We start from the raw sequence: 21,055 nt of genomic DNA on the forward strand, positions 1-21,055 counted from the left end.
TGGAGAAACATTAATTGGAGATGAACCTTGATGCTGAACATTAGATAAATGTTTTTTTTGCTCTAACAATGAAATATTTTCAATTTATTTCACTATATTCCTTTCTGAACGAGCATTCATTTTTTTCAAATTTTCAAACTGCTTTTGCATTTCTGATACTAAAAATATACATTAAAAACATATGTCATCAACCAAATCTTTATATTGGAATTTTTTTATATCTTTTTTGTGCAGAAATAATTTACTTCGTTCATATATTTTCAGCCAAGATGATGAATGACATATTCACCTTCACAAGCAATTTTTTGCAGCATTCTATTACTTTATTTTATGTAATAAATCACTTTTTCCGGAGGCACTTTCCTTTTGGAAACCATCTTGTCCAATCTTGAATGCTGCCCTGTTGTGAAAGCCTTAAAAGTTCATATTCACTATATTTCTAACTCGAAACTTACACCATCTTTTAAGTCAGGACTAAACTCCGTGAGATCAAGAGGAAAACGTCTACAGTGTGCAAAAGCAACCTACACATTTGCGGCACCAGAGTCTGAAAGGGATAAAAACAAATTATCGTGTATTATCACTGTGAAATAAATATGAAAATAAATATGTTCAATAAAAAAACTCACTTTGAAAGATTTTTAGCATACTAATTTTATTATAATATATTCTGGAATGTTTGTATTTTCCTAATTTTGTTTCATAGCTTTTATTACTCATCATTAGATAATACCCTTAAACACAGTTATATTTGAAGAAAAATAAAAGATGGACTGCCATTGCTGTATTTTTCTAGTCAATTTTTTTTAAATTTAGGGAATATATTTTCAACCTAAAGTTATTAAATTTGAAATGACTTACTGTCCGGAACATTTTTTCTTCAAAGATATTCATTCAAAGTTTTTCTCAAAATTTTCAAGTAGGAAACAAAACATATAGTTGGTAGGAAATGAATAAAAATTGTATTTTTATGCGAGTAAATTCCGAAAATATTTTCTTATTCATTGATTTTAATCTGAATATATATTTTTTGAGTTCCTTTCACGATCGATGCTATTCCCATTCCACATTGTCTTTGTATAAAGAAAGACAAATAACTTTTGGGATGCTAGAAGGCATTTGTATGTATGTAATGTATATGCATGTATAGTTCGTATAAAGATGGTAACATCTTTCTTAACGACGTACTTCTCCATTTCCTGGTAAACATCGTAAGAAAAACGGAAGCTTGTTCTTATTGCCTAATATATGACATGATAACTAACGCTTCCGGGTATCAAGGAAACGATTTTTCTCTCAAATCTACTCATTTCGCGCAATCGCGATACAAAAGAATCTCTTCGAAAACATGTTTAGCTACTTTTTTTTTTTTTTTTTGTGTATGTGATCACAGTTGCATTTTAAGAAAATTCAATATATTTAATGTAGTAAATATTTAAGATTCTCCATGAGTTAGGCACTGCCTGCATGTATAGTTAGAGAATTGTAGGGAAGAAAGGGCCACTTCGGATAGTGAAGGACAATCCATGTCCAAATCCAAGATTCCATTCTAATATCAACAATTACGATTGGACGATTGTGACTCATGCGTATATACAGTCCAACTTCGTTAATTCGAAGTCCAATGAATTCAGAGTGCATTCCAATTATCCAATTAATCTGTATTCGATCCGTAAACTGACCATAAATTGCCACGTAATAATCTACGTTCACATGATACGGTTTCCCAAATTTTTATAATCTATAATTGTAATATACAGTGTGCATAGCAAACAGGGGTATGACATGTGCCCCCGAAACCCAATTAGGACTTCGTTGTCCTGTGTCTCCTGATTCTAAAAGAAATCTTTCTTTAAATGTAATATTCCCTGAGAAATTCAAATTCGAAAAGTGGAAGGAGGTTGAAAAAAAAAACAGAATTAAATGCAGAAAAAGTTTTATCTGCATTTAACGCTGTTCCCCCAACTTTTCTATATTTTCTAATTCAAATATATCTTAGTGAATATTGCACTTGAAAACATTACATTTTTTTAATGGTATCACGGCAACGATTTTCTAACCGGGAGGACAGGGGTAACGTTTAAAAGAAATTAAATTTTTTGTTTTGTCATGCACTGTATTTTCGCGTTCAGTACTGCTACAGGGTAATTTTTGAACGCTTTTTGAGCATTTTCTGAATTGCAACTATATATATATATATACTTTACGATGGACGATTGATGAAATATGGTCACATTAGCACTTACAGGACAGTCTGTGTAACTAATCATACAGCTTCTGCATTATGTTGTTCTGGAATCAGCATCACCACAGAATTTCGTGCCCATGTTCAAAGCCTGATTTTTTACGGAAACAGGTCTTGATCATTCGTTATGGAAATGTTTCGCAAAATTTGCTAATCATTATTATGCCAACAAGGAAATAGACTTTCATTAACGTATTAAAATATGAACATTCCGTACTCTTAATGACGACAAAAAGATTCAAATTAAGCGGTACGAATTCTCGAAGCACACCAGCTGAGCAATATTAAAATGGGCTTATTATTTATCAAAGAAAGAGTGGAGAAAAATACATTGAACATTGAAGGACCGGACGCACCCCGCTTCCCATCTCTAGGAGATATCAAAGCGTTCCCGAAAGATGGGTGCATCCGGAATTTTATTAAATATGTATATGTATATATATCTATATAAATTTGTATAACAGAATAACAAGTCCAATTACAGGGGTATAAATCAACGGAATAATTATGATAAATCATGATCTAAGAATCGAAATCTAAATTGATATTATAGCGTCCTTGGCACGTCCGGACTCGATAATCAAATTCCGTTGGTGGCGGTCCGTCCGCGTTCGTTGGATGTCACTAGTCGTGTAAGTCGTACAACGACGAATCGATGTCATGTTTGCGTCACATGTCCTGGTCCAAGTCTCCAAGTCAGCAATGTGCGGACACCCAGATGTTTTAGCTCATTCTAGGCACACATTCCTGTTCCATAAGCATCCTACGTCTTAATTCTCCTGGGCAATTAGGAGATTTTCATCATTCCCGACGCTACATCGGCTGGCTAGCTGGATTATAGGTGGCATTGATTCACCACGTTAATATGTTAAGTGTTTATAGTTTCTCCAATAAAGTTCGCCGTTCAACGACGTATCAGTTTCGTGAATTTCCAGTACCCCTACTTGGCCGCAAGTTGTAGACTCTCCCTGGTATCAGCTTTACTGGTCTGGAAGGCTGAAATTCATCCTGCTTCTTCCGTAGTCCACCCTTCTTGTCGTGCAGCAAATATAGGTTACGGTCTAAAAATTGAATCAAATTTTGAATGCGCGAGAAGTTCATCTGACTTTTTAGTATTCTTCTTTTGAATGCCGTCACCTGACTTTGTGACATCTGACCAAAATGAAACGCTGATGGTGGAGAAAAGTACAATTTTCCAAATATTTAATTTGTCTGTAAAGATCTGTTTTTCAACGCGTTGGTGGATAAAAGCAAATTCTGACTTCTTTTGTTCCTAAAAGTTTCAATTAATTATGTTTTACTGCAATTACAGGTGCTTGATTTAGCACGTAGTACGTTCTGCTCAACGCTGTTCATCTAGTTTATTATCAATCAAATATATTGATATACTCGTCCAGGCTAGATGTTTTTTTTACATCCCCCGATCGTAGAAAGTATGACATCGGGAGCTTGTTTGGGCCACACATGATATATGCACACCCACGCACAACACTTTTCGTCATCAACCAATTCGTTAGAAATTCTCAAGATGTACACAAGGTGTATAAGTAATAATAAATATCCAGATTGCATGTCCATATTTACCCTTAGATATTAGATATTAATACAGTAGCACCTATCTAATCCGAATATTCCTGCTGCATTTTTTTTGTTTCTCAGTCCGAGGATCTTTCTATGACATCGACCCCATTTTATACATTTATTATACCACAGTTTTCCGAAGTATTGTTGGTGTCCGCAGTGGTTTTCGGCCTTCTGAGAAAAGGGAAACAATGATAGCACCGCGTGTGTTTCAATGGATATGATTGGCCCGAAATGTCAGCTTTGGTCAAAATAATTTTTCTTTCATTTATATCATGCTTCCGTTCTGTACAGTTAGCCACAGAGTTTTGAACTTGTCCAGCTCTCTGTTACTTTCTGTGATTATCAAAAAGAAGTTCCGGATATGCCGAAAACGTCAAGCAACGTGACAGGTATAAGCTGCTAATAATGATTCAAGTATATATGAAAACGTTCAACTTTTGAAAACAAGTAGACCGCGAAAACCAATAAGAATGCTGTGGGAAGAATATGGGACCAGCAAATATACCTTTTACGATCTTCAGAATTTCTTTTCATATTTTTTTTCGGATCCGCGCAATTCCTACACAAAATATGTTTGAATAATAAGAAGAGAAATATTTTTGTAACATTTATTAATTTAGAAATTATGGATTAGCATTAAATTATATATCATTATATGAATATACAGGGTGTATAGCTAACAGCTGCTACCGCAATTTACTGGTGAATCCTTGATCTTACAGGCATACTTCCAACTAGGAAAAGTATCTAAATAACGCGTCGAACTCATGAACGTCATTCATATTAAAAGGTTATTATGACAAGGTATATTTATAAAAATAGAAAAAAAAATTATATAGCCACCCTGCGCTGTAAAATTTAATTAGAAACTTATTGTAATGTCTCTGCTGAGAACAACAAAAGAAACTCCACGTTTCTATGTTCAGTATTCGAAGAGATATTTGAATATGAACATTATCGTATAAAATTTAAATTTCAACGAATTAAATCGCATTTCAACAATTCGTACTAGTTCCGTACGTTTTTAAAAACATTTTCTAACATATAATCTATTTTTTTTTTGGGGAACAAGGAAACGATAATTAAATGAAAGTTAAATTTTAGTCTTGGGAAACTGCAGTAATTACAAACTTAGGACGCTCACGTTAGACAAAATTTCTTTTCTTCTATGTGTGTAGCTTAGTTCCAGAAATACGGTATTAAAATATTCCTTTAATATTTTAACTTTTTCCATTTTATCACTTATCTAAACATTTTAATATCTAGATTGTTTTCAAAACTTGTAACCCTTTCAAATGAACCTGTAATACTTTTAATGAATAATAAATCTGTAATATATTTTTTAAATAAATGAAATGCCCAAGCGTGTGTGTGTGTGTGTGTGTGTGTGTGTTAAAGTCACTTGCACTTTATGCAAAATATGTATAGAAATTTTTAGTTTGTCCCCGCCCCCCATAACCAGCAATATTTTTCAGCCCTTCTAATATTTCAAATGACTTTTCGGTTATGTATAAATCTGAAAGAATATAAAAATAAATTTACATATTAGAGCAGTGAGTCTTAACATTAAAAGTCCACCCCAGAAATACGTAGGAAACTCGTTTACATCGTGGTAATGCCCAGGAGACTTGCGCATCCCATCCCCAGAACTGAGTTGTAGATATGCGAATCTTCTATAGAATGCGCAGGACATGTGCTTACTTCTAGAAATGCGTGTAAAGTTTAAGTATTGTTTGAAATGTTAGAACGTTGTGACCCCCAAGAACTGTGTGGAAGATGTGCGTACTTTTAGAAATTCGTCAGGTGTTTGCTCCTCTCATACATAAAAGGAACTCCTACAAAAAGATAGAACAGCATCTTTCCACCCGTTTTTTGACACACGGAACCCTTTTTAGTTCATAATTTCTATGACGAAGCCTCAAAGGCCTCTTCTATTTGTTTCTTTATTACATTTTCTGGCCCATTTTTCTCGAGTTGTCACGGAGCTCCTAAGATATGAACTCGGAGCACTGGTTGAGAACTACTGGTGTAGAGGGTTTGATCCAACAAATACGTCGGAACTGTGTGTACTCCTCGAATAGTTTTGAAAGCGTATGTACTCCTAGAAATGCGTAGGAAACTCGAGTACTTTCTTGTAATAATATGCTATAAGTGATCCATTGTGTGTTTTATTACTTCATTCGTTTTTTCAACCATTGAAAATAATTTTTTGCTTACCCTGTATGATCCATGATACGACGCAGGTTGTAAACCACAGCACCTGAGGACAAAATGTTACCTAAAATGTTTGCAATTTGAAATAAATGAAAAAATATATATATATTTTGAGTTACTCGAGAAGTAGTCATTGTAAAAAAATGGTGCGTGATTGATATGAATTACACAGATATACAAGTCGTAAGTGCATGAATGTTGTTAAAGGAATAATTCAAAAGCATTTAAAGTACCTTTAAAAGAAATTTAAGGGCAGTTAAATTTTTGCACAATTTGTTTTTTAGAGTCACACTTAAACGAAAGATGGGGAGTGGTCGACAAAACAATTTAGAAACACGGGAGATTTTTGAACGTTTACTTTAAATGCCATTAACTAACGATCCTGTTTTTTGTTCGCGGAGGTTTATATGTTTGGTTTGCTCAACCAACAAAGTTTCTGTAAGAGGAAAAGCATCGTTCCGTCTTGGGTTACAAATTGCAGAACTTTCGAAGTTCCATTAATCGATCCATTAATCGCCAGGATTTCCTTCCATCGATCAGCCGACTAGAAACTTGCTAAGTGCAATCCTGTCAGTACCAAAAATTTTCATGAGCGAGAAACGGGTATTTTCTTGAAAGATAGATGGATTTGCACCTCCTTTAGTTGCTGGATATTTAACTTCTCATGCATCATAATTAATATTTTTTTTCCTCACACTTAAATAACTTTATATCTTCATTTATTATATCATGTGCTTCAAATTATATTGAATATAACTCAAAGTTATACGGCAGTAGATTCGCTGGAAAGTTGCCTATTGCACTATAAAGAAAAATTTCGGTTTTTTTAAACACTTAAATATTCTGCTTTTCCGTAAAACGTAATTTTTCAATAACTGCTTTAAATTTTCGAATTATTTCAATGGATATAGAGAGGATATACACACACAGGTGGTCCCAAATTCTTTGCACATTGGATACCTGTGCAATCGTTGACTGAACATATTTTCAGTTACAAAATGTTTTCGATTGACGTGCTTAGTCAGTCTGAAATTTTCCAAAATGTCATATACATAAAAAATACTAAAATTGACTTTTCATGCATACCCTGTAGTGGAAATATAAACGTGAATCTGAGAAGTCATTTACAAAAAAATGCGTTTGTTATAATGCAATATTACCGCAGATACTGGACTTTGAAATTTTCAGCATTTATCACAAATGATTGAGAGTGCGGTTCTCAAATTCCGAAACGTAAATTATATTCAAATTTGTAAAAATTTTGTAATTTTACAAAACTTCTAAGAAAATGAAAATTTGTCAACACACTGATAAGTGCAAAGATTCGGAGGTATCAGTCAAGTGAAGAGTGATATCACCTTCGGGTAAGTCGCCATCTGGTAACAGTGTCAGACATTGTGAGCTTTTGTACAAGTTGGGTCTGGCTGTTCATGTGCGGCCCCGTTCAGCGAGCGCGAGTTCTAAGGAAAGAGGATTGATTATCTTGGTAGCTTAGTTCGCTCTCCCGGGAAGTGAGAGGACGTAGGTTTGATTCCCCGCAAGGTCAGTTGAATTTCCTTTCCTGTATTGATCTTCGTATCATGCTTTTTTTTAATTGTTTTTATTTAATCATACATTGAATTATATATTTTCTTAATGATATTGATGTTAATGTTGATAATGATAATGATCATGTATATCTTCTCTATCCGAATTACATCTAGAGCCGCAACAACAGCAAATGTGAAGACAGAGTCAAACGCTTTCTCAAAATCAATGAAGGTCATACACAATGGTAATTCATATTCCTTGTCTCTCTCTCTCTCTTTCTCTCTCTGATTGTTTGGATGTGATCCATTGTATTAAATCCAACTTAGAAAGCCTGCTTGTTCTTATGGTTGGTGTTCGTCCATTGTGGGTCCAAGCCTAATGTTCGCACGCTTTGGTGAAGATTTTATAAATTACAGAGATAAGACGCTGAATGGTCGATAATTGTTGACATCCTCTTTTTCGCCCTTTTTGTGAAGAAGAACCATCATTGCGTTATTCGAATCTTCAGGCACAACCGATTTTGTGGGACAATTTGTGAACTAGGCAGCTAGCATACTGGCAAATTCTTCTCCTGCTTCTTTAATAATGTCTATTAAAATCCCGTCTTCCCCTGGGCATTTCCCTTTTTTCATGCATCTTATAGCCTTGTAGACTTCTTTCAGCACAGGTGCCACTTGTACAATCTGTGTATACATGTGTATTTTATTGTTTGACAGGCATTAGGTTTTTTTTAAGATATCTATTAGTGTGACCTTTTTTATGCATTTCTCCCTCTATATATATGTTCGTGTATATGATTAATTTACTGTTTTTACTGATATCCCCCTGCTTTTTCCTTACAATTTCATTGATTTTTAATATTGTGCACCTCGTGAATTCACAGCACCTTTGGCCTTTCACAGGTTTGTATACTAAATACATAAATAAGCTTGCTGTCGAAATCTTTGTATTAATAGCGGAGAGTGACACACGGATACAGATAAGTTGCCAAAGAATAATAATTTTATATATTTAATATATCTCTGAATATCAATCGCATTTAAATATATTGTTTTTTTCGCAAATGACTTTTCAGAGCGGGATCACCATTTCAAGAATTGGAAGTTTCAATACACGGGACTTCTGTAAAATGTTTTTTTTAATATGTATTATGGCCCTTCAAAAAAATTTTAATATTATAATTAACTGGAAGTGAATTCCAAATTTTTTGTAATTGAAAATATGTTTCTAAAGTCAGCAGTTGCAAAGTTATCTGCTGTAAAAACAGTTTGGGACACCCTGTATTGATCTAATTACTCTTGCTTGTAGTCTCAGATAGCAATGTCAGAATTTCAATATTTTCACATTATTTACAAATAATTTATCGAAGATTAATATATCCTTGAGAGTAAATAGATGATCCTACAAGCAAGTATTTTGCATTAAAAAAAGACATAATTTTAAGCGTATTGTGAAACTACCACCATTGTTATTTTTCACCAGTAGAAACCACTTTATTAATTTCTACTGTCTATCCCCATTCATATAATTAGAAAAATATTTGTCATAGAATTTCGGAATTAATCTATAAGAATATTATATCAAAATGATTTTTAAAACTTGAATTCATTTTAACCAAGTATTTTCAGATGCATATTTTTGCAAAATTTCTAGGGTGAAGTATCAGTTTATATTGCGAATGATAAAAGTTTTATATCCATGTGAAAAAATCAGTTTTTCTGAAAATTTGTTGAAACGTTCCACTGTTACATGTTGAATTATTTCAATATTTTCTTTCAACTGTAACTATCATATATTATCCCTACATTCGAATATACACATTTAGAAGAGTATGGATAAATTTTTCAGAAAGTAATGGGTTATTATGTCCCCGAAGAACGCTGCTACACACTGCCAAGTTCTGATTCAAAATATTCAGTAAATTAATAATTTCAATTTCCAACTACAGTATTTATTTTCCACTGCCACAGTTATCCTTCTGCAATAATGAATATTCGAATTATACCCCGTCGGTGACATGCCAAATACAAAATTCACATCAACAAGTTATCGTGAATATTTACTTTTGGGAATACCCTGAGATGAATTTCCGGGAGAAGAAAATTTTATATTTTATTCTTCACAGCATCGTGAATGTACGGTGTATGCTTACCAATATATGTTAATATTACATATATACATGCTATATGAATTGGTATAAATCTTCTTCACTGACTTCGAACGGTCTTCTTCCAACAAAAATTTATACTTCAGCTCACAAATAAAAATTGTATTTTACAAACGTAATTGGAAAAATTTCCCAGAAATCATATTTTCCGCATATTTATTCAAATAATATTTATTTACACAGTGATGTGTTTTTCATCCGAACTTGAAAAAAAATTCAAGTGTTAATCTTATAAATGTATTACCCGAGTCAGCCTTATAAAAGTCATCCACGTTTCACCTACGAGTTGAATGGTATTACGGTATCACTATCCCGGATATAACTAGTCACCGATTTGGGAATTCTCATTGACGAGAGGCTTAAGTTTTCTGAACATTCCTCGGCGACGGTCAAAAAATCGAATAGAATTTCTGGGGATGGAAGTGTGGGGTTTCATTCTTAAAGAAGGTCTCTTCGCGTGTTCTCCCAAAGTCATTATTCTGCTTTGTATGCCGTACGGGTTTGGAGACAATACCATCTTTCAGAGTGACATAGTTGAGGGGTTGCAGAGAAGAGCTACGCGTGCTCTTGTTGGCACACAAGGATTGAGCTATGTGAAGAAAGACTTGATTTCTTTAATGTTTTTAAATTGGAGAAACGCAGGTGTGAGGGGGAATATGATCGAAGTGTGTTCTTTTATATTGGCTTGCTGTATTTTGGTTATGTTTGACATACACACATATTTTTGTGGGCATAATTCTTTCAGCACCTTGTTGGACAAATTGTGCGTTATGGCCTTTGTATGTATTGAATTTTTTAACGTAGATCACACGCTTATTATACGAATATAATTCAATTTGAAACGAATCGAGTTTCATTCATATCCAATAAATTTAGATTAAAAATACATGAGGAACAGCGTTAACTGCACAGGAACTAATCAAATCGGGAAATTCAAGTGCACACGCTAGTAATTATTTAATTGATGCAAATACATACATTTTGCATTGAATCGAAATATTTAAACTGTGAAAAGTGTTGTTTCAGTACATTTAAATATCAACCCTTACAGCGGCAATCCCGAGATATCTCGTCTAAGTTGATCCGCTTTTTTTCGGCCAATCCCAGAAAAATCTCGGGTTCTTAAAACCCTCTGATTTCGGCATTGACGGGCTCGAATACCGTTGTAAGTGTTCTTCTGGTAACTTGTTTTCCTTTCCCTCGGCATGTCATTTAACTGTTAGTGGGTGGAGTCCGGTTTTGTTCAATGTCTGATAACAGAACGGAAACGAGACGATGGTTTCTCTTTTTCTTCGAGATAGAGATATTAAGCATACAGCAAAAGTAACAGAAAACCGATTTTGTGTTTTTTGCTATTTTGTCTTGGTGGGAAGTCAGGCCACGCAATCGAAAATGAATTCGTTTCAAAAATAGATGGCAATTTCTAGACCATTTAGTGATTTCCACTGCGGCAGCTATAATGTGGGTCAGAAAAATTTCAAAAACTTCTTGAAGGATTGATTTAGATTACGATACACGTCCGAACTTCCTCCTCCCTCTCTCTACTCTTCGTCTCATTTCTCGATTAACATTGTTTTATAAAATTTTTCATGGTCAGTTCAACATAGATAATTCCGGTATCTTTGCCAAACCATCCTACATCTCTAGAAGGCTCGACCATTCCTTTAAAATAAAACCTATTTTTGCTTCCACTTGACAGCTTTAAATACAGCTTCTTTCCTCATACCATTGGTGAATGGAACAAACTCCCAAGCTCTATTGTCGAATCCCCCCATTATCACCAGTTTTTTGTCTAATATCAAACAATATCTTTGCCATTTTCAATCGCATCCTCTTGTATAGGCCGCAGGGCCAACGATATTGTATAAATAAATAAAACATAAATAAATACTTATAGTAAATTATAATTCCAATAAATTATTGTTCATTTATAAATTAATAATAATAACATTTGTAATATTTATAAATTTATTATTAATTAATGAAGCTTAAATTATATTTAAAACTAATTTTTACTCGAAAGAACTGAATTTTATATAACAAACTCATAAATATCGTAAAATATTCAAATTATGTATCTGATCTAGTTTTGAGGGAAGGATTACAAAATCCTTAGAGATCAAAAAGCGTACGTTTATTTTTTTCTCTTTATTGTTTTTGTCTACGGTGTTTCGTTTTTTATTGTGGAAAAAAACGAACGCAATTCAATTCTTACAGAAAATTTCATGAAAATATTCTTGACACGGGAAAAAGGGAGTATGCACAAAATACCTCTTATTTTCTATCAGGAATCATGAAGCTTTTCGTTACGGAAAGTAGTGAAACATCACTTGCTTTTGGAAAATATAAAATTCGATGTCCCTTCATGCTTGCTATTGATACCTGGATTATTTTATGAAAAATTTTCTGGATGTATTAAGCAAAGTGTGCCTTAGTCTGGAATAGGTATCACAAAATCTTAAATCATTTTCATTTTTGAATTGAATCTTTTTCCATAAAATTTTGAGATGTCTTCTTCATCTAATGGAATCCTATTTTCTTCGTTTCCATGTACTCTCGGTTATTTTCTGCATTCCAAATTTCGTTTCCAAATCATTTTCGTTACGGCATTAGAACCAGTGATGTCAATAAAACTGAATAAGAATGAGAGAATAAAATGATGGTGAGCGTGAATGATTTTTATACCCGTTGCGCACAGAATATAACTACAAGTGATTCGAAAACAAATGCATATGAAAAATTCAATAGTATATGTCTAATTTGTATCAAATGAATATATTCATTATCAGAATTCCGTATTATCGACTGATTAAATGAACTAACGTAAATGCAGCAACAGATGTTTTCTCCCTTTACACTGATATTCACCAGCATTTAGTTTTAAGATTTAAAAAGAACTAATGATATACTGAACACGAAATTTTCACGAAGTTTCGGTGTTCGAAACAAAATTATTAATTTATTACGCAATCCAGTAAGCTGAACACGAAAAAAAGCTGGAGTGGCTGCGGTTTTCTCTGAAATCTCACATTTAATACACTTACAACAACGCAATGCAATGCATTGAAACATAACATAAGTGAGGGAAAAACAAAATAAATATGTACACAAATACCAACAAAAATTCAAAGTAATGTCTACGATATGTATAGGCATAATATATACCGAGTGATTACTTAATTCAACTTGTCGCATTTCACTGGCGAACCGTTGATCTTACATACATACTTCCAATTAGTAAAAGTATCAAAATAACGAGTCAAACACAGTTCACGTTGCAAGGGGCTGTACAATTATTAAAATATAACTTTATACAGACACCCCCCTGTGTTCAAAAACGCCATTACAAAGTTGTTTACCTGTCTCTCCTCATGACAACAAAAAAATTCCACGTTTCTTAGTGCAATATTCACAGAGATATTCGAATTCGAATAAACAGAAAATTGTAAAAAAAACAGCATTATATACGGACAGACCGTTTTACCAGCATTTAATGCTACTTTTCCAAACTTTCCTCCGTCTTTCTAATTCGAATATCTCATCAAATATTGCGCTGCTTAGAAACGTGGAATTGTTTTTCGTTGTCATCAGGAGAGACAGGGCAACAACTTTGTAATCGGGTTCTTGAGCACACGGTGTGCGTATAAAGACTTTTTATTGAATAACTATACGATCCCCTGCAACTACAGCAATCCCCTGCAATCTGAGTTCTACACATGATTTTGACAATTTTTTTAATTGGAAGTATGTCTCTAGGATCAACGGTTCACCAGTAAACCGAGGCGAGGGGAATTAAGTAAACACCCTATATAAACACTCATCAGAAATTACATAGAAGCACAACAAGAATACATAGAAATGCAAATGTGTCACAGCGCAATAGTTCATTCATTGTCGTCTGACAAGTTACTTCGTTTTGCATTACACTTGCATTGGACATAAAGAATAACTTTTAAAATTGTCTAACAGTAGCTAGTGAATATCGAAGCTGAACTTTTTTTTTTGGTAACGTTGTTCCATGGTCCTTATCACTTTTCACCATAAAAAACACTTTAAGAGCGTTATTGTAACTGTCAAGAGGCTGATGTCTCAAAAACAAGGGCCAATAAAACTTTTCATGTTAATATTCATGTTCAGCAGTTCAAACCTATTCAGAATTGCATATTATCTTGTCGAACGCAACTTTATTGCATCCCAGAGCAATTATTTAGTTTATTATTGTAGCGTTATGTAAGTTTGATAAAAATGAATCTCGGAAATGTATTATTTCTTTCACTAACTATGGTCATTAATTCACTATTAAAATTAATGTGCGACATTTGGATCTCATTAATAAAGAAAAATGTTTCTGAGCTTGTGAGGAATTCGACAGATGCTCAGAATATTTTACCTCCCTTAAAAAAAATCCAGATTGCTTTTTATCTGAATATTTACAATATTTCCTAGAAATTTTCACCCGGTGATATTGTCGAGAGCACTCACGGTATACGTATTTCACTCAAATTAAAGTAAATTCATTTTTGTTTACTTTACACATATCATTTAAGACGGTGTTCGACTGAGCAAAATACACCACAAATCATTCTTATTTATGAAGCGTCACTTTAATTCTAATGTATTTGAAATTTTTATAGGAGGTCTATTCATAAACCTATTTTTTACAGTAATTTATTTCAATTTTTTTGGGTCAATAGATTTTGCACTTATCCGGTTTCCTTAGTAACATACGGCCATTGCTTTGCATAGCATAGTGTGCGATACATTTCTAAAAAAAATTAAAAAATACCAAAAAATATGCATTAAGAGAGATTAATTTTTAGTCTGTCAAATATTACTATCAATTTTCTTTTCGAATTCTCAAGTAACAAGTAAAACGTGCACAAGATTTTACTCATTTTTTTCCTCCTCATGAAACGCTCTCTTTCCCGACATTTAATGCATTATTCTAGAAGATTTATTGTACCTCTTGGTCCTTTAAACTTTCTCTTTGAAGAACTCTTCGAAGAATAAGAAGGATAAAGAAAGAAAAAAAAAGGAATTCGAATTACCATGCATTTATCGCATCACTGTCCCATAAATCTAGAGCATTAAGCATATTGAAAGACTTGAAAAATCGGTCGTTATATTGCTTCTCCCTTTTTATACAGAGCTATGGATTTTCTTCTCACAAACTATACAAAACGCGTGCTGCATACTTACCGAAAATTTCTTCACAAAAGAAAAGAAAAAAAAAAAAGACAAACCATGTTTTACTTTAATGATTTCAAAAGAAAAAGTATTATTCCAAAAAAATCTATGACGGTATCATAACTTTTGGGAAAAAAGCTTTGAAACTAAAATAAAAAGTATTAAGAAATATGAAAGTACATACTTCATTTCGAATGAATATACAAAATGTTGTAGGAAACATATTTTGTTGGACACATTTACATACATTACTTACATGTAGTTTTGTAATTTGAAATGCTCATCGCAATATATCATCTCCTGCATTTCTCAAGGTCAAAAAGTTTTATGAGAGCACGTGGTGGGGTTGGCCTTATTAACAGTACTCTATATATATGTATATATATATATATTCAGTAACTCACATTTTTACTTTACTTAATTTCTATACTGTATTTCTTTGGGCTAAAAATGATCAGTAACTAAATGGTTTTCTTATAATGATCACTGTGTCTTCATTTTTTTTGTAACTTTTCTTCGGATCAAGCTGACAACAGAAGAATGTTTTCTTGTTTTCGGAGAATCAACTTTCACATTTTGAGTGAAATGCCAGTTGGAGTTCGATTCCGGTTGGAATCAGTTAGTGTGGTACGTCAATGGGAAAAATTTAGGCATAAACTATCCTCTGTTTTACTGCCGTAATACCATTTGTTCGTAAAAAGTTCGTAAAGCGTTTGCGTGTCGCACCACCTCTGGTTCACGGAAAAAGTGCGTAATCTTTTTATTTTGATATGAAAAATGATATTTAGAGATTATGAAAGTGGAAAAAGTTTTTTGTCAAAAGTTATTGAAAAAAGAAGGACATTGAAGAAGTTGAACCATGATTTTTTATGCGCAGATACTATATAGTGTTAATTATTAATTTTTCCTTTCGTAGAAAGTGATGTGCTGACACTTAAATTACACTCACGTCCATAAATTAAGGATAATAAGTGCCATAAGCGAATAGTTATGACACAGAGGACGCATCTGGATGATTTTTTACGTGGTAGAATTATCGGCCGCCTGGAATGTGGGCGTATTCAGATGGAAGTATCCGAGGAACTTGGAATTTCCCAAAGTGTCAACTCTAGGCTCTGGCAACGATTCCAAGATAACGGAAATGTCAGTAGACGTTGCAGTACAGGTCGCCCCCGAGTTACAACGCCGAATGAAGACCGGTATTTGGCAGTAACTGCCAAAAGAAGCAGACGGAGCACAGCATCCGATCTGTCTCGTCAGCTATCTGCAGCCACGGGTACCACAGTTTCAAGGCAAACCGTGTACAGACGTTTGGGAGATATTGGTCTATATCATAGACTTAAGATATAAATAGACCGCGCACGCTATTCATAAAACTTGTCGAACGTGAAGAAAAGATGAGCAGTATTGTCGGGGAAAGAACAGGTTCTGCGCTATTACATTTGGCGCGTTTTCGCAGAAGCTAGGATGTTGCTGTAACGAAATTTGACTCAATTCGATCAAGTTGATGAAAACTTTCCTTCATTTTTTCAATGAATTTCACTCATTTTTATGTGAAATATTTAGGGAGTATCAGATTTGAAAAAATAAATTCTATAAAATAAACAAATATTGGAAAACGGAACAACGTATATGTTGTAAAGCCTAATTCATTTATATTTTTAAATATTCTCTTCATTCACTTTGTCGCTTTTAATTTCGAAAATTTATTTATACTAGGGGTTATTAAAACAAAAATATATCTTTCCAGAACATTACAATTACTCTATATACTCATAATTAATGTATAATTAATTATAATGCATCATATTATGTTATGTAATGTAACACATTCACACTCATACCATATTCAGTCATGAAATAATATTCAAACAATAAGAAAAAGTTTCATTTCTAACATTCCTGAAAAACCTTTTATAACCTCATCACACAAAACTGTAAACACTTACATAATATTTCAGGATTAAAATAGATTTTACTCAAGAAAATTACAGAATCTCATCATCAATTTCTCTGAATTATAAGAATTAAAATTCCATGTAGAGTATATATGTAATAATTTAAAGTGTGTATATATATATATAATATTTTAGGATATAATATTTCATATATATAATATAATATTTACACATGTCACATATATATATATATATATATATATATATATGTGTGACATATGTAATCTCTTCGCTCCAAAAGTATGCACATGTTAATCTTAATTTAAGGTATTAAATCGTTTTTAGAATGATTCTTTTTCAAGATAACATCTGAGGTGCACAATATATGACTTCAGGTCTTAGTACAGATATTGACTCAAAAAATCAATTGAATAATTAATTTTCTTGTTTGAAGCGGCAATTTCACATACAACAAACATAAATTAATGAATAAAAAAATTTCTTTTCTGTAATAGTTTTATCTCAGGTGTGAAGAGGGGTAAAAATACTATTATTTTTAGAGGTTGTTATGCATTTTTATGCAAAACTGCAATTGTCTAGAGGGGGGGGGGAAGTTTTCCTCACATTCTATTTAAATAGAATATTTTTCATAAATTTCTCCTTCTGAAAAGCATATTTTCTTCCAAGTTGAGCAAAACTCGAATGAACTCACTAGCTCACCAAATCTCGCCAAATCTTGCGGAGACGTATATTTCAGTTGAAACTTCATAAAACTCACAATTTCAATCATTTATTGCCAAAAATTCTATTAAAACATTTAATAATGATTCATGACATTTGAATTTTACCAAAACTTGGAACTTTAATTGAATTAAATCCAAAATGGAGTCGTTAAAAACTGAGATTTCGTCAGAAATCCATTGCATCGTCAATTTAATATTCCAATTTTTAATTTATAAGAAGAGGAATAAGCAAAAAAGTATTCCCTTGTGAAAGGATACTGGTCCCCCTTTCCTAAACCGCTCAGAACATCCGAAAGCTGCGCAAGTGTTGGCCATTCTAATCAAAAATAAGACAGCGCGTGTAGATCGTCATACGAGTAGCCATAAGGAAAGCATTGCCAGCGAGATTCCCTGACCAGCCTTTCGACCGGAGTCACGTGACTCCGGATCTTTGCTTCACATTGTAACCCCTCGCGCGCACTCTATAGCAGTGGTTCTCAACCTTTTTTTGTCCATGGCCCCCTTTCAACCATTTCTCATTCCTGTGGCCCCCCTTGCGAACATGAATAATTTTCAACTCCCCCTTCCTTTCTCTCCCCCCCCCCCCGTTTTCCAATTAGAAAGTAATTATTCAAAAATTGCCTGAAGTGTAAATATTTTTGAATTTAATTTGATTAATTTTTAATTTATGAAAATAACGAAAAAGCAAAATAAACATAATAGAATACAGTAAAAATAGAATAAACCCCTTGGGCTCACAAAGGGTCTGTATCATAGTAATGTTACTTTTTGTGAAGTTTATTGTTTTGTGTTTTCTCAGTTTGATTTGTATGTTTTATGTGTTGTGTCAGTCCAATTAAAAAAAAATATTTTTAATCAATGTAAACTCTGCGCTTGAAGACGACACAATGTCATCAAGTTACTGTACTGGATGAAATTTTTATTATTTCCAAATTAGTTTTTTTTTTGTGTAAAAGATTATGGTTTCATTGAGAAATGTCAGTTGTACCTTCCAAAATACGCATTCTTATAATGATAAAAATCGCAAAAAGTGGTAGAAAACAGTTTTGTTAATTTTATTCACTTCGTGCGGATAAATGTAGTAATGAGGGAGTAGTCACACAAATGAATCACAATTGAAAAGTTCAACCTTCCACATCGTTTTGAACAATAATACATGTATCAAGGATATAGGTTCATGTTGTAGCCCTACTATGAATTTAAAAAAATGAACTAAAATACGTGTGAAATTTTTTTAAATATTTGTTTGAACCATTCATTCCAGAGAAATCATGTACGCAGTGACAAAACTGTTCGTGTGAACATAATAATGATTCATTATCAGTATTTCAAGCCCATATATAAATAATCAGATTTTCAAATAAGAAAATTATCAGTTTGTTGATTTCGATACAGTGAAAATCTGATATTTCATTGGATGACAAGCTACCTTCAAGTGGCTGTTTGGTTCATAATGTGACCGCTCTCTCGCGGGCAAACGAAGCAATGTGCTAGTTGGCTTGAACATAACACAATATTTCACATAACAGTACGTACTACATTTAATATACAGGGCGCATAGGTAACTGGGCATATGGCATTTTTTACTGGCGAACCATTGGTCCTAGAGGCATACGTCCAGTTGGAAAAAGTACCTGAATAATGTGTAGTACTCAGATATTTGATTCATGTTGTCAGGGGTTACATAGTTATTAAAAAAAAAATGTTAACTTTTTATGCGGACACCCTGTGCCCCAAAACCCAATTGGAAAGTTGTTACCCGATCTCCCACAAAAAAATTCAACTTGTATAAGTTCATATTTTCACTGACATATTCGAAGAAAGTTGGAAAAAAAACAGCATTAAATGAGGATAAGCCATTTTACTCACATTTAATGCTGTTTTTTCCCAAATGTCCTCATTTTTTCGAATTCGCAGATCTCGGTGAATATTGCACTTAGAAACGTGAAATTATTTTAGTTGGCATAGGATAAGACAGAGCAACAACTTCTTAATCGGGTTCTTGGGCACACTGGGACGGTATAAAAAGTTGTTTTTTTTTATTTATTTTATAGCTATACAACCCCTTACAACATGAATGACATATCTGAGTTGGACACGTGATTTGGATACTTTTTCTAGTTGGGTATGTCTCTAAGATTTTAAGTGTCATACGCCCTGTTACCTATGCAGCCTCCACATACACGTAAAAAAATAGCTTGAGACGAAACACAGTCAACTCTCATTTTAACAAATACCATTATAATGGGAAAAATATCGTTTTAACGAAAACTTTTCTAATCCCTCGGATAGGTTTACATAGGAACAATATAAAAATCTGGAATTCCTTTGTAATGAAATTTCTTTATTACAAAGTGATTTTTCGGGTCTCTTGGAGTTCCGGTCTAATGGTGTTTGACCAAAGCGTATTAATAAAGGGTCTTTAATACGCTTTGGGTTTGACTGTATTTCCCCCAAAAAAAATCTGACATTTTTGCAGTAAAGTAATTGAACTTCGGCAATTTGATCTGAAAACAGTCCTTTTTATAATGATTAAGTCCTTTTTACTTTCATAAATTTAGGAAGGAAACAAAAGGAAGAAAAGGTGGGGAGAAAAAGAAAAATGGCCAAGACGGGCTCGGTTGTGTGTAAATGCCTCGAAATTCCACTTGTGCGCAAGGGGATTCATGCCTCACTCTCAGTTTTATGACAAAATTTCACATTTATGAGACGTATGACTACGGGCACGATTGATCTCTATATATATAGCTTTCAATATTAAAATATTTCATTTATTTGGCACAATTTCAATTATTTGGCATTTTGATTCGAACTCCAAATCTTTAGCGTTTAGACATCATTTCCAACTATCAAATCTAAGTAGTTTTTGCAGATTGTGAAAACCCGTCTCTGAATTGGTTTTGCATGCGTGTTATCAACATTAAAAACCATAAATTTTAGGTTGACAGATACAAAGAGACGCATTAAACGGGTTATGGACATTTCAAAGTGAAGACTTACGTGAGAATTTATTGCACTTTTTTTAAAAATCAGCAGATGATGTGAGTCTCTAATAAGCGGATTTAAATTGCTTTAAATGTAGTCATACGCCTTTTCAGATTTTTTTTTTCTAATGTCCACACAACATTGTTCTTGTAGGATAGGAAAATTGCATTGAAGTTATTTAGGATGCTGCAAGGCTGGTAGTAGGGCAGTTAAAAGGAAGCATTACAGTATCGATAAAAAAAAACGTTAAAGATGTGGTGTCAATGTTGGATGAAGTCCCAATACAGGGGCGGCTCGAGCTTACATGCCGCCCGCGTGCAAAGCCTCATGTGCCGCCCCTACTGATGACCCTGCCAGGAGGGTGATAGGGCTTCGGTGAAGGGCACCTGGAGATAAACTTGATGTTTTTTTGTTTTTTTTCAGAAGAAAGCCGCACATCGTTTACAGTGCAAAATGTGCGTGACCATACGTCCCGCTTTTGAAGTAGAAATTTTTTTTGTCT

The 21,055-nt window shown here is 33.4% G+C and overlaps 1 long non-coding RNA gene across 2 annotated transcripts in view; it reads right to left on the reverse strand.

The window, feature by feature from the left end:
• Nucleotides 1–250: 250 nt before the first annotated feature.
• The window catches only part of LOC149075431 (uncharacterized), an 84,476-nt gene continuing 63,671 nt past the window's right edge, over nucleotides 251–21,055 (reverse strand). For both annotated transcript variants that reach the window (XR_016194192.1, XR_016194191.1), the window contains exons 3-5: nucleotides 12,012–12,373; nucleotides 6,047–6,089; nucleotides 251–547 (exon numbers count right to left, since the gene is read on the reverse strand). This is a non-coding gene — a long non-coding RNA (uncharacterized LOC149075431). The remainder of the gene's footprint in view (nucleotides 548–6,046; nucleotides 6,090–12,011; nucleotides 12,374–21,055) is intronic.

The sequence above is a fragment of the Pholcus phalangioides genome, unplaced genomic scaffold, assembly GCF_987345545.1.
Source record: "Pholcus phalangioides strain wild (caught in Gottingen) unplaced genomic scaffold, Ppha-v1.0 ptg000015l_1, whole genome shotgun sequence".
NCBI lineage: Eukaryota > Metazoa > Arthropoda > Arachnida > Araneae > Pholcidae > Pholcus > Pholcus phalangioides.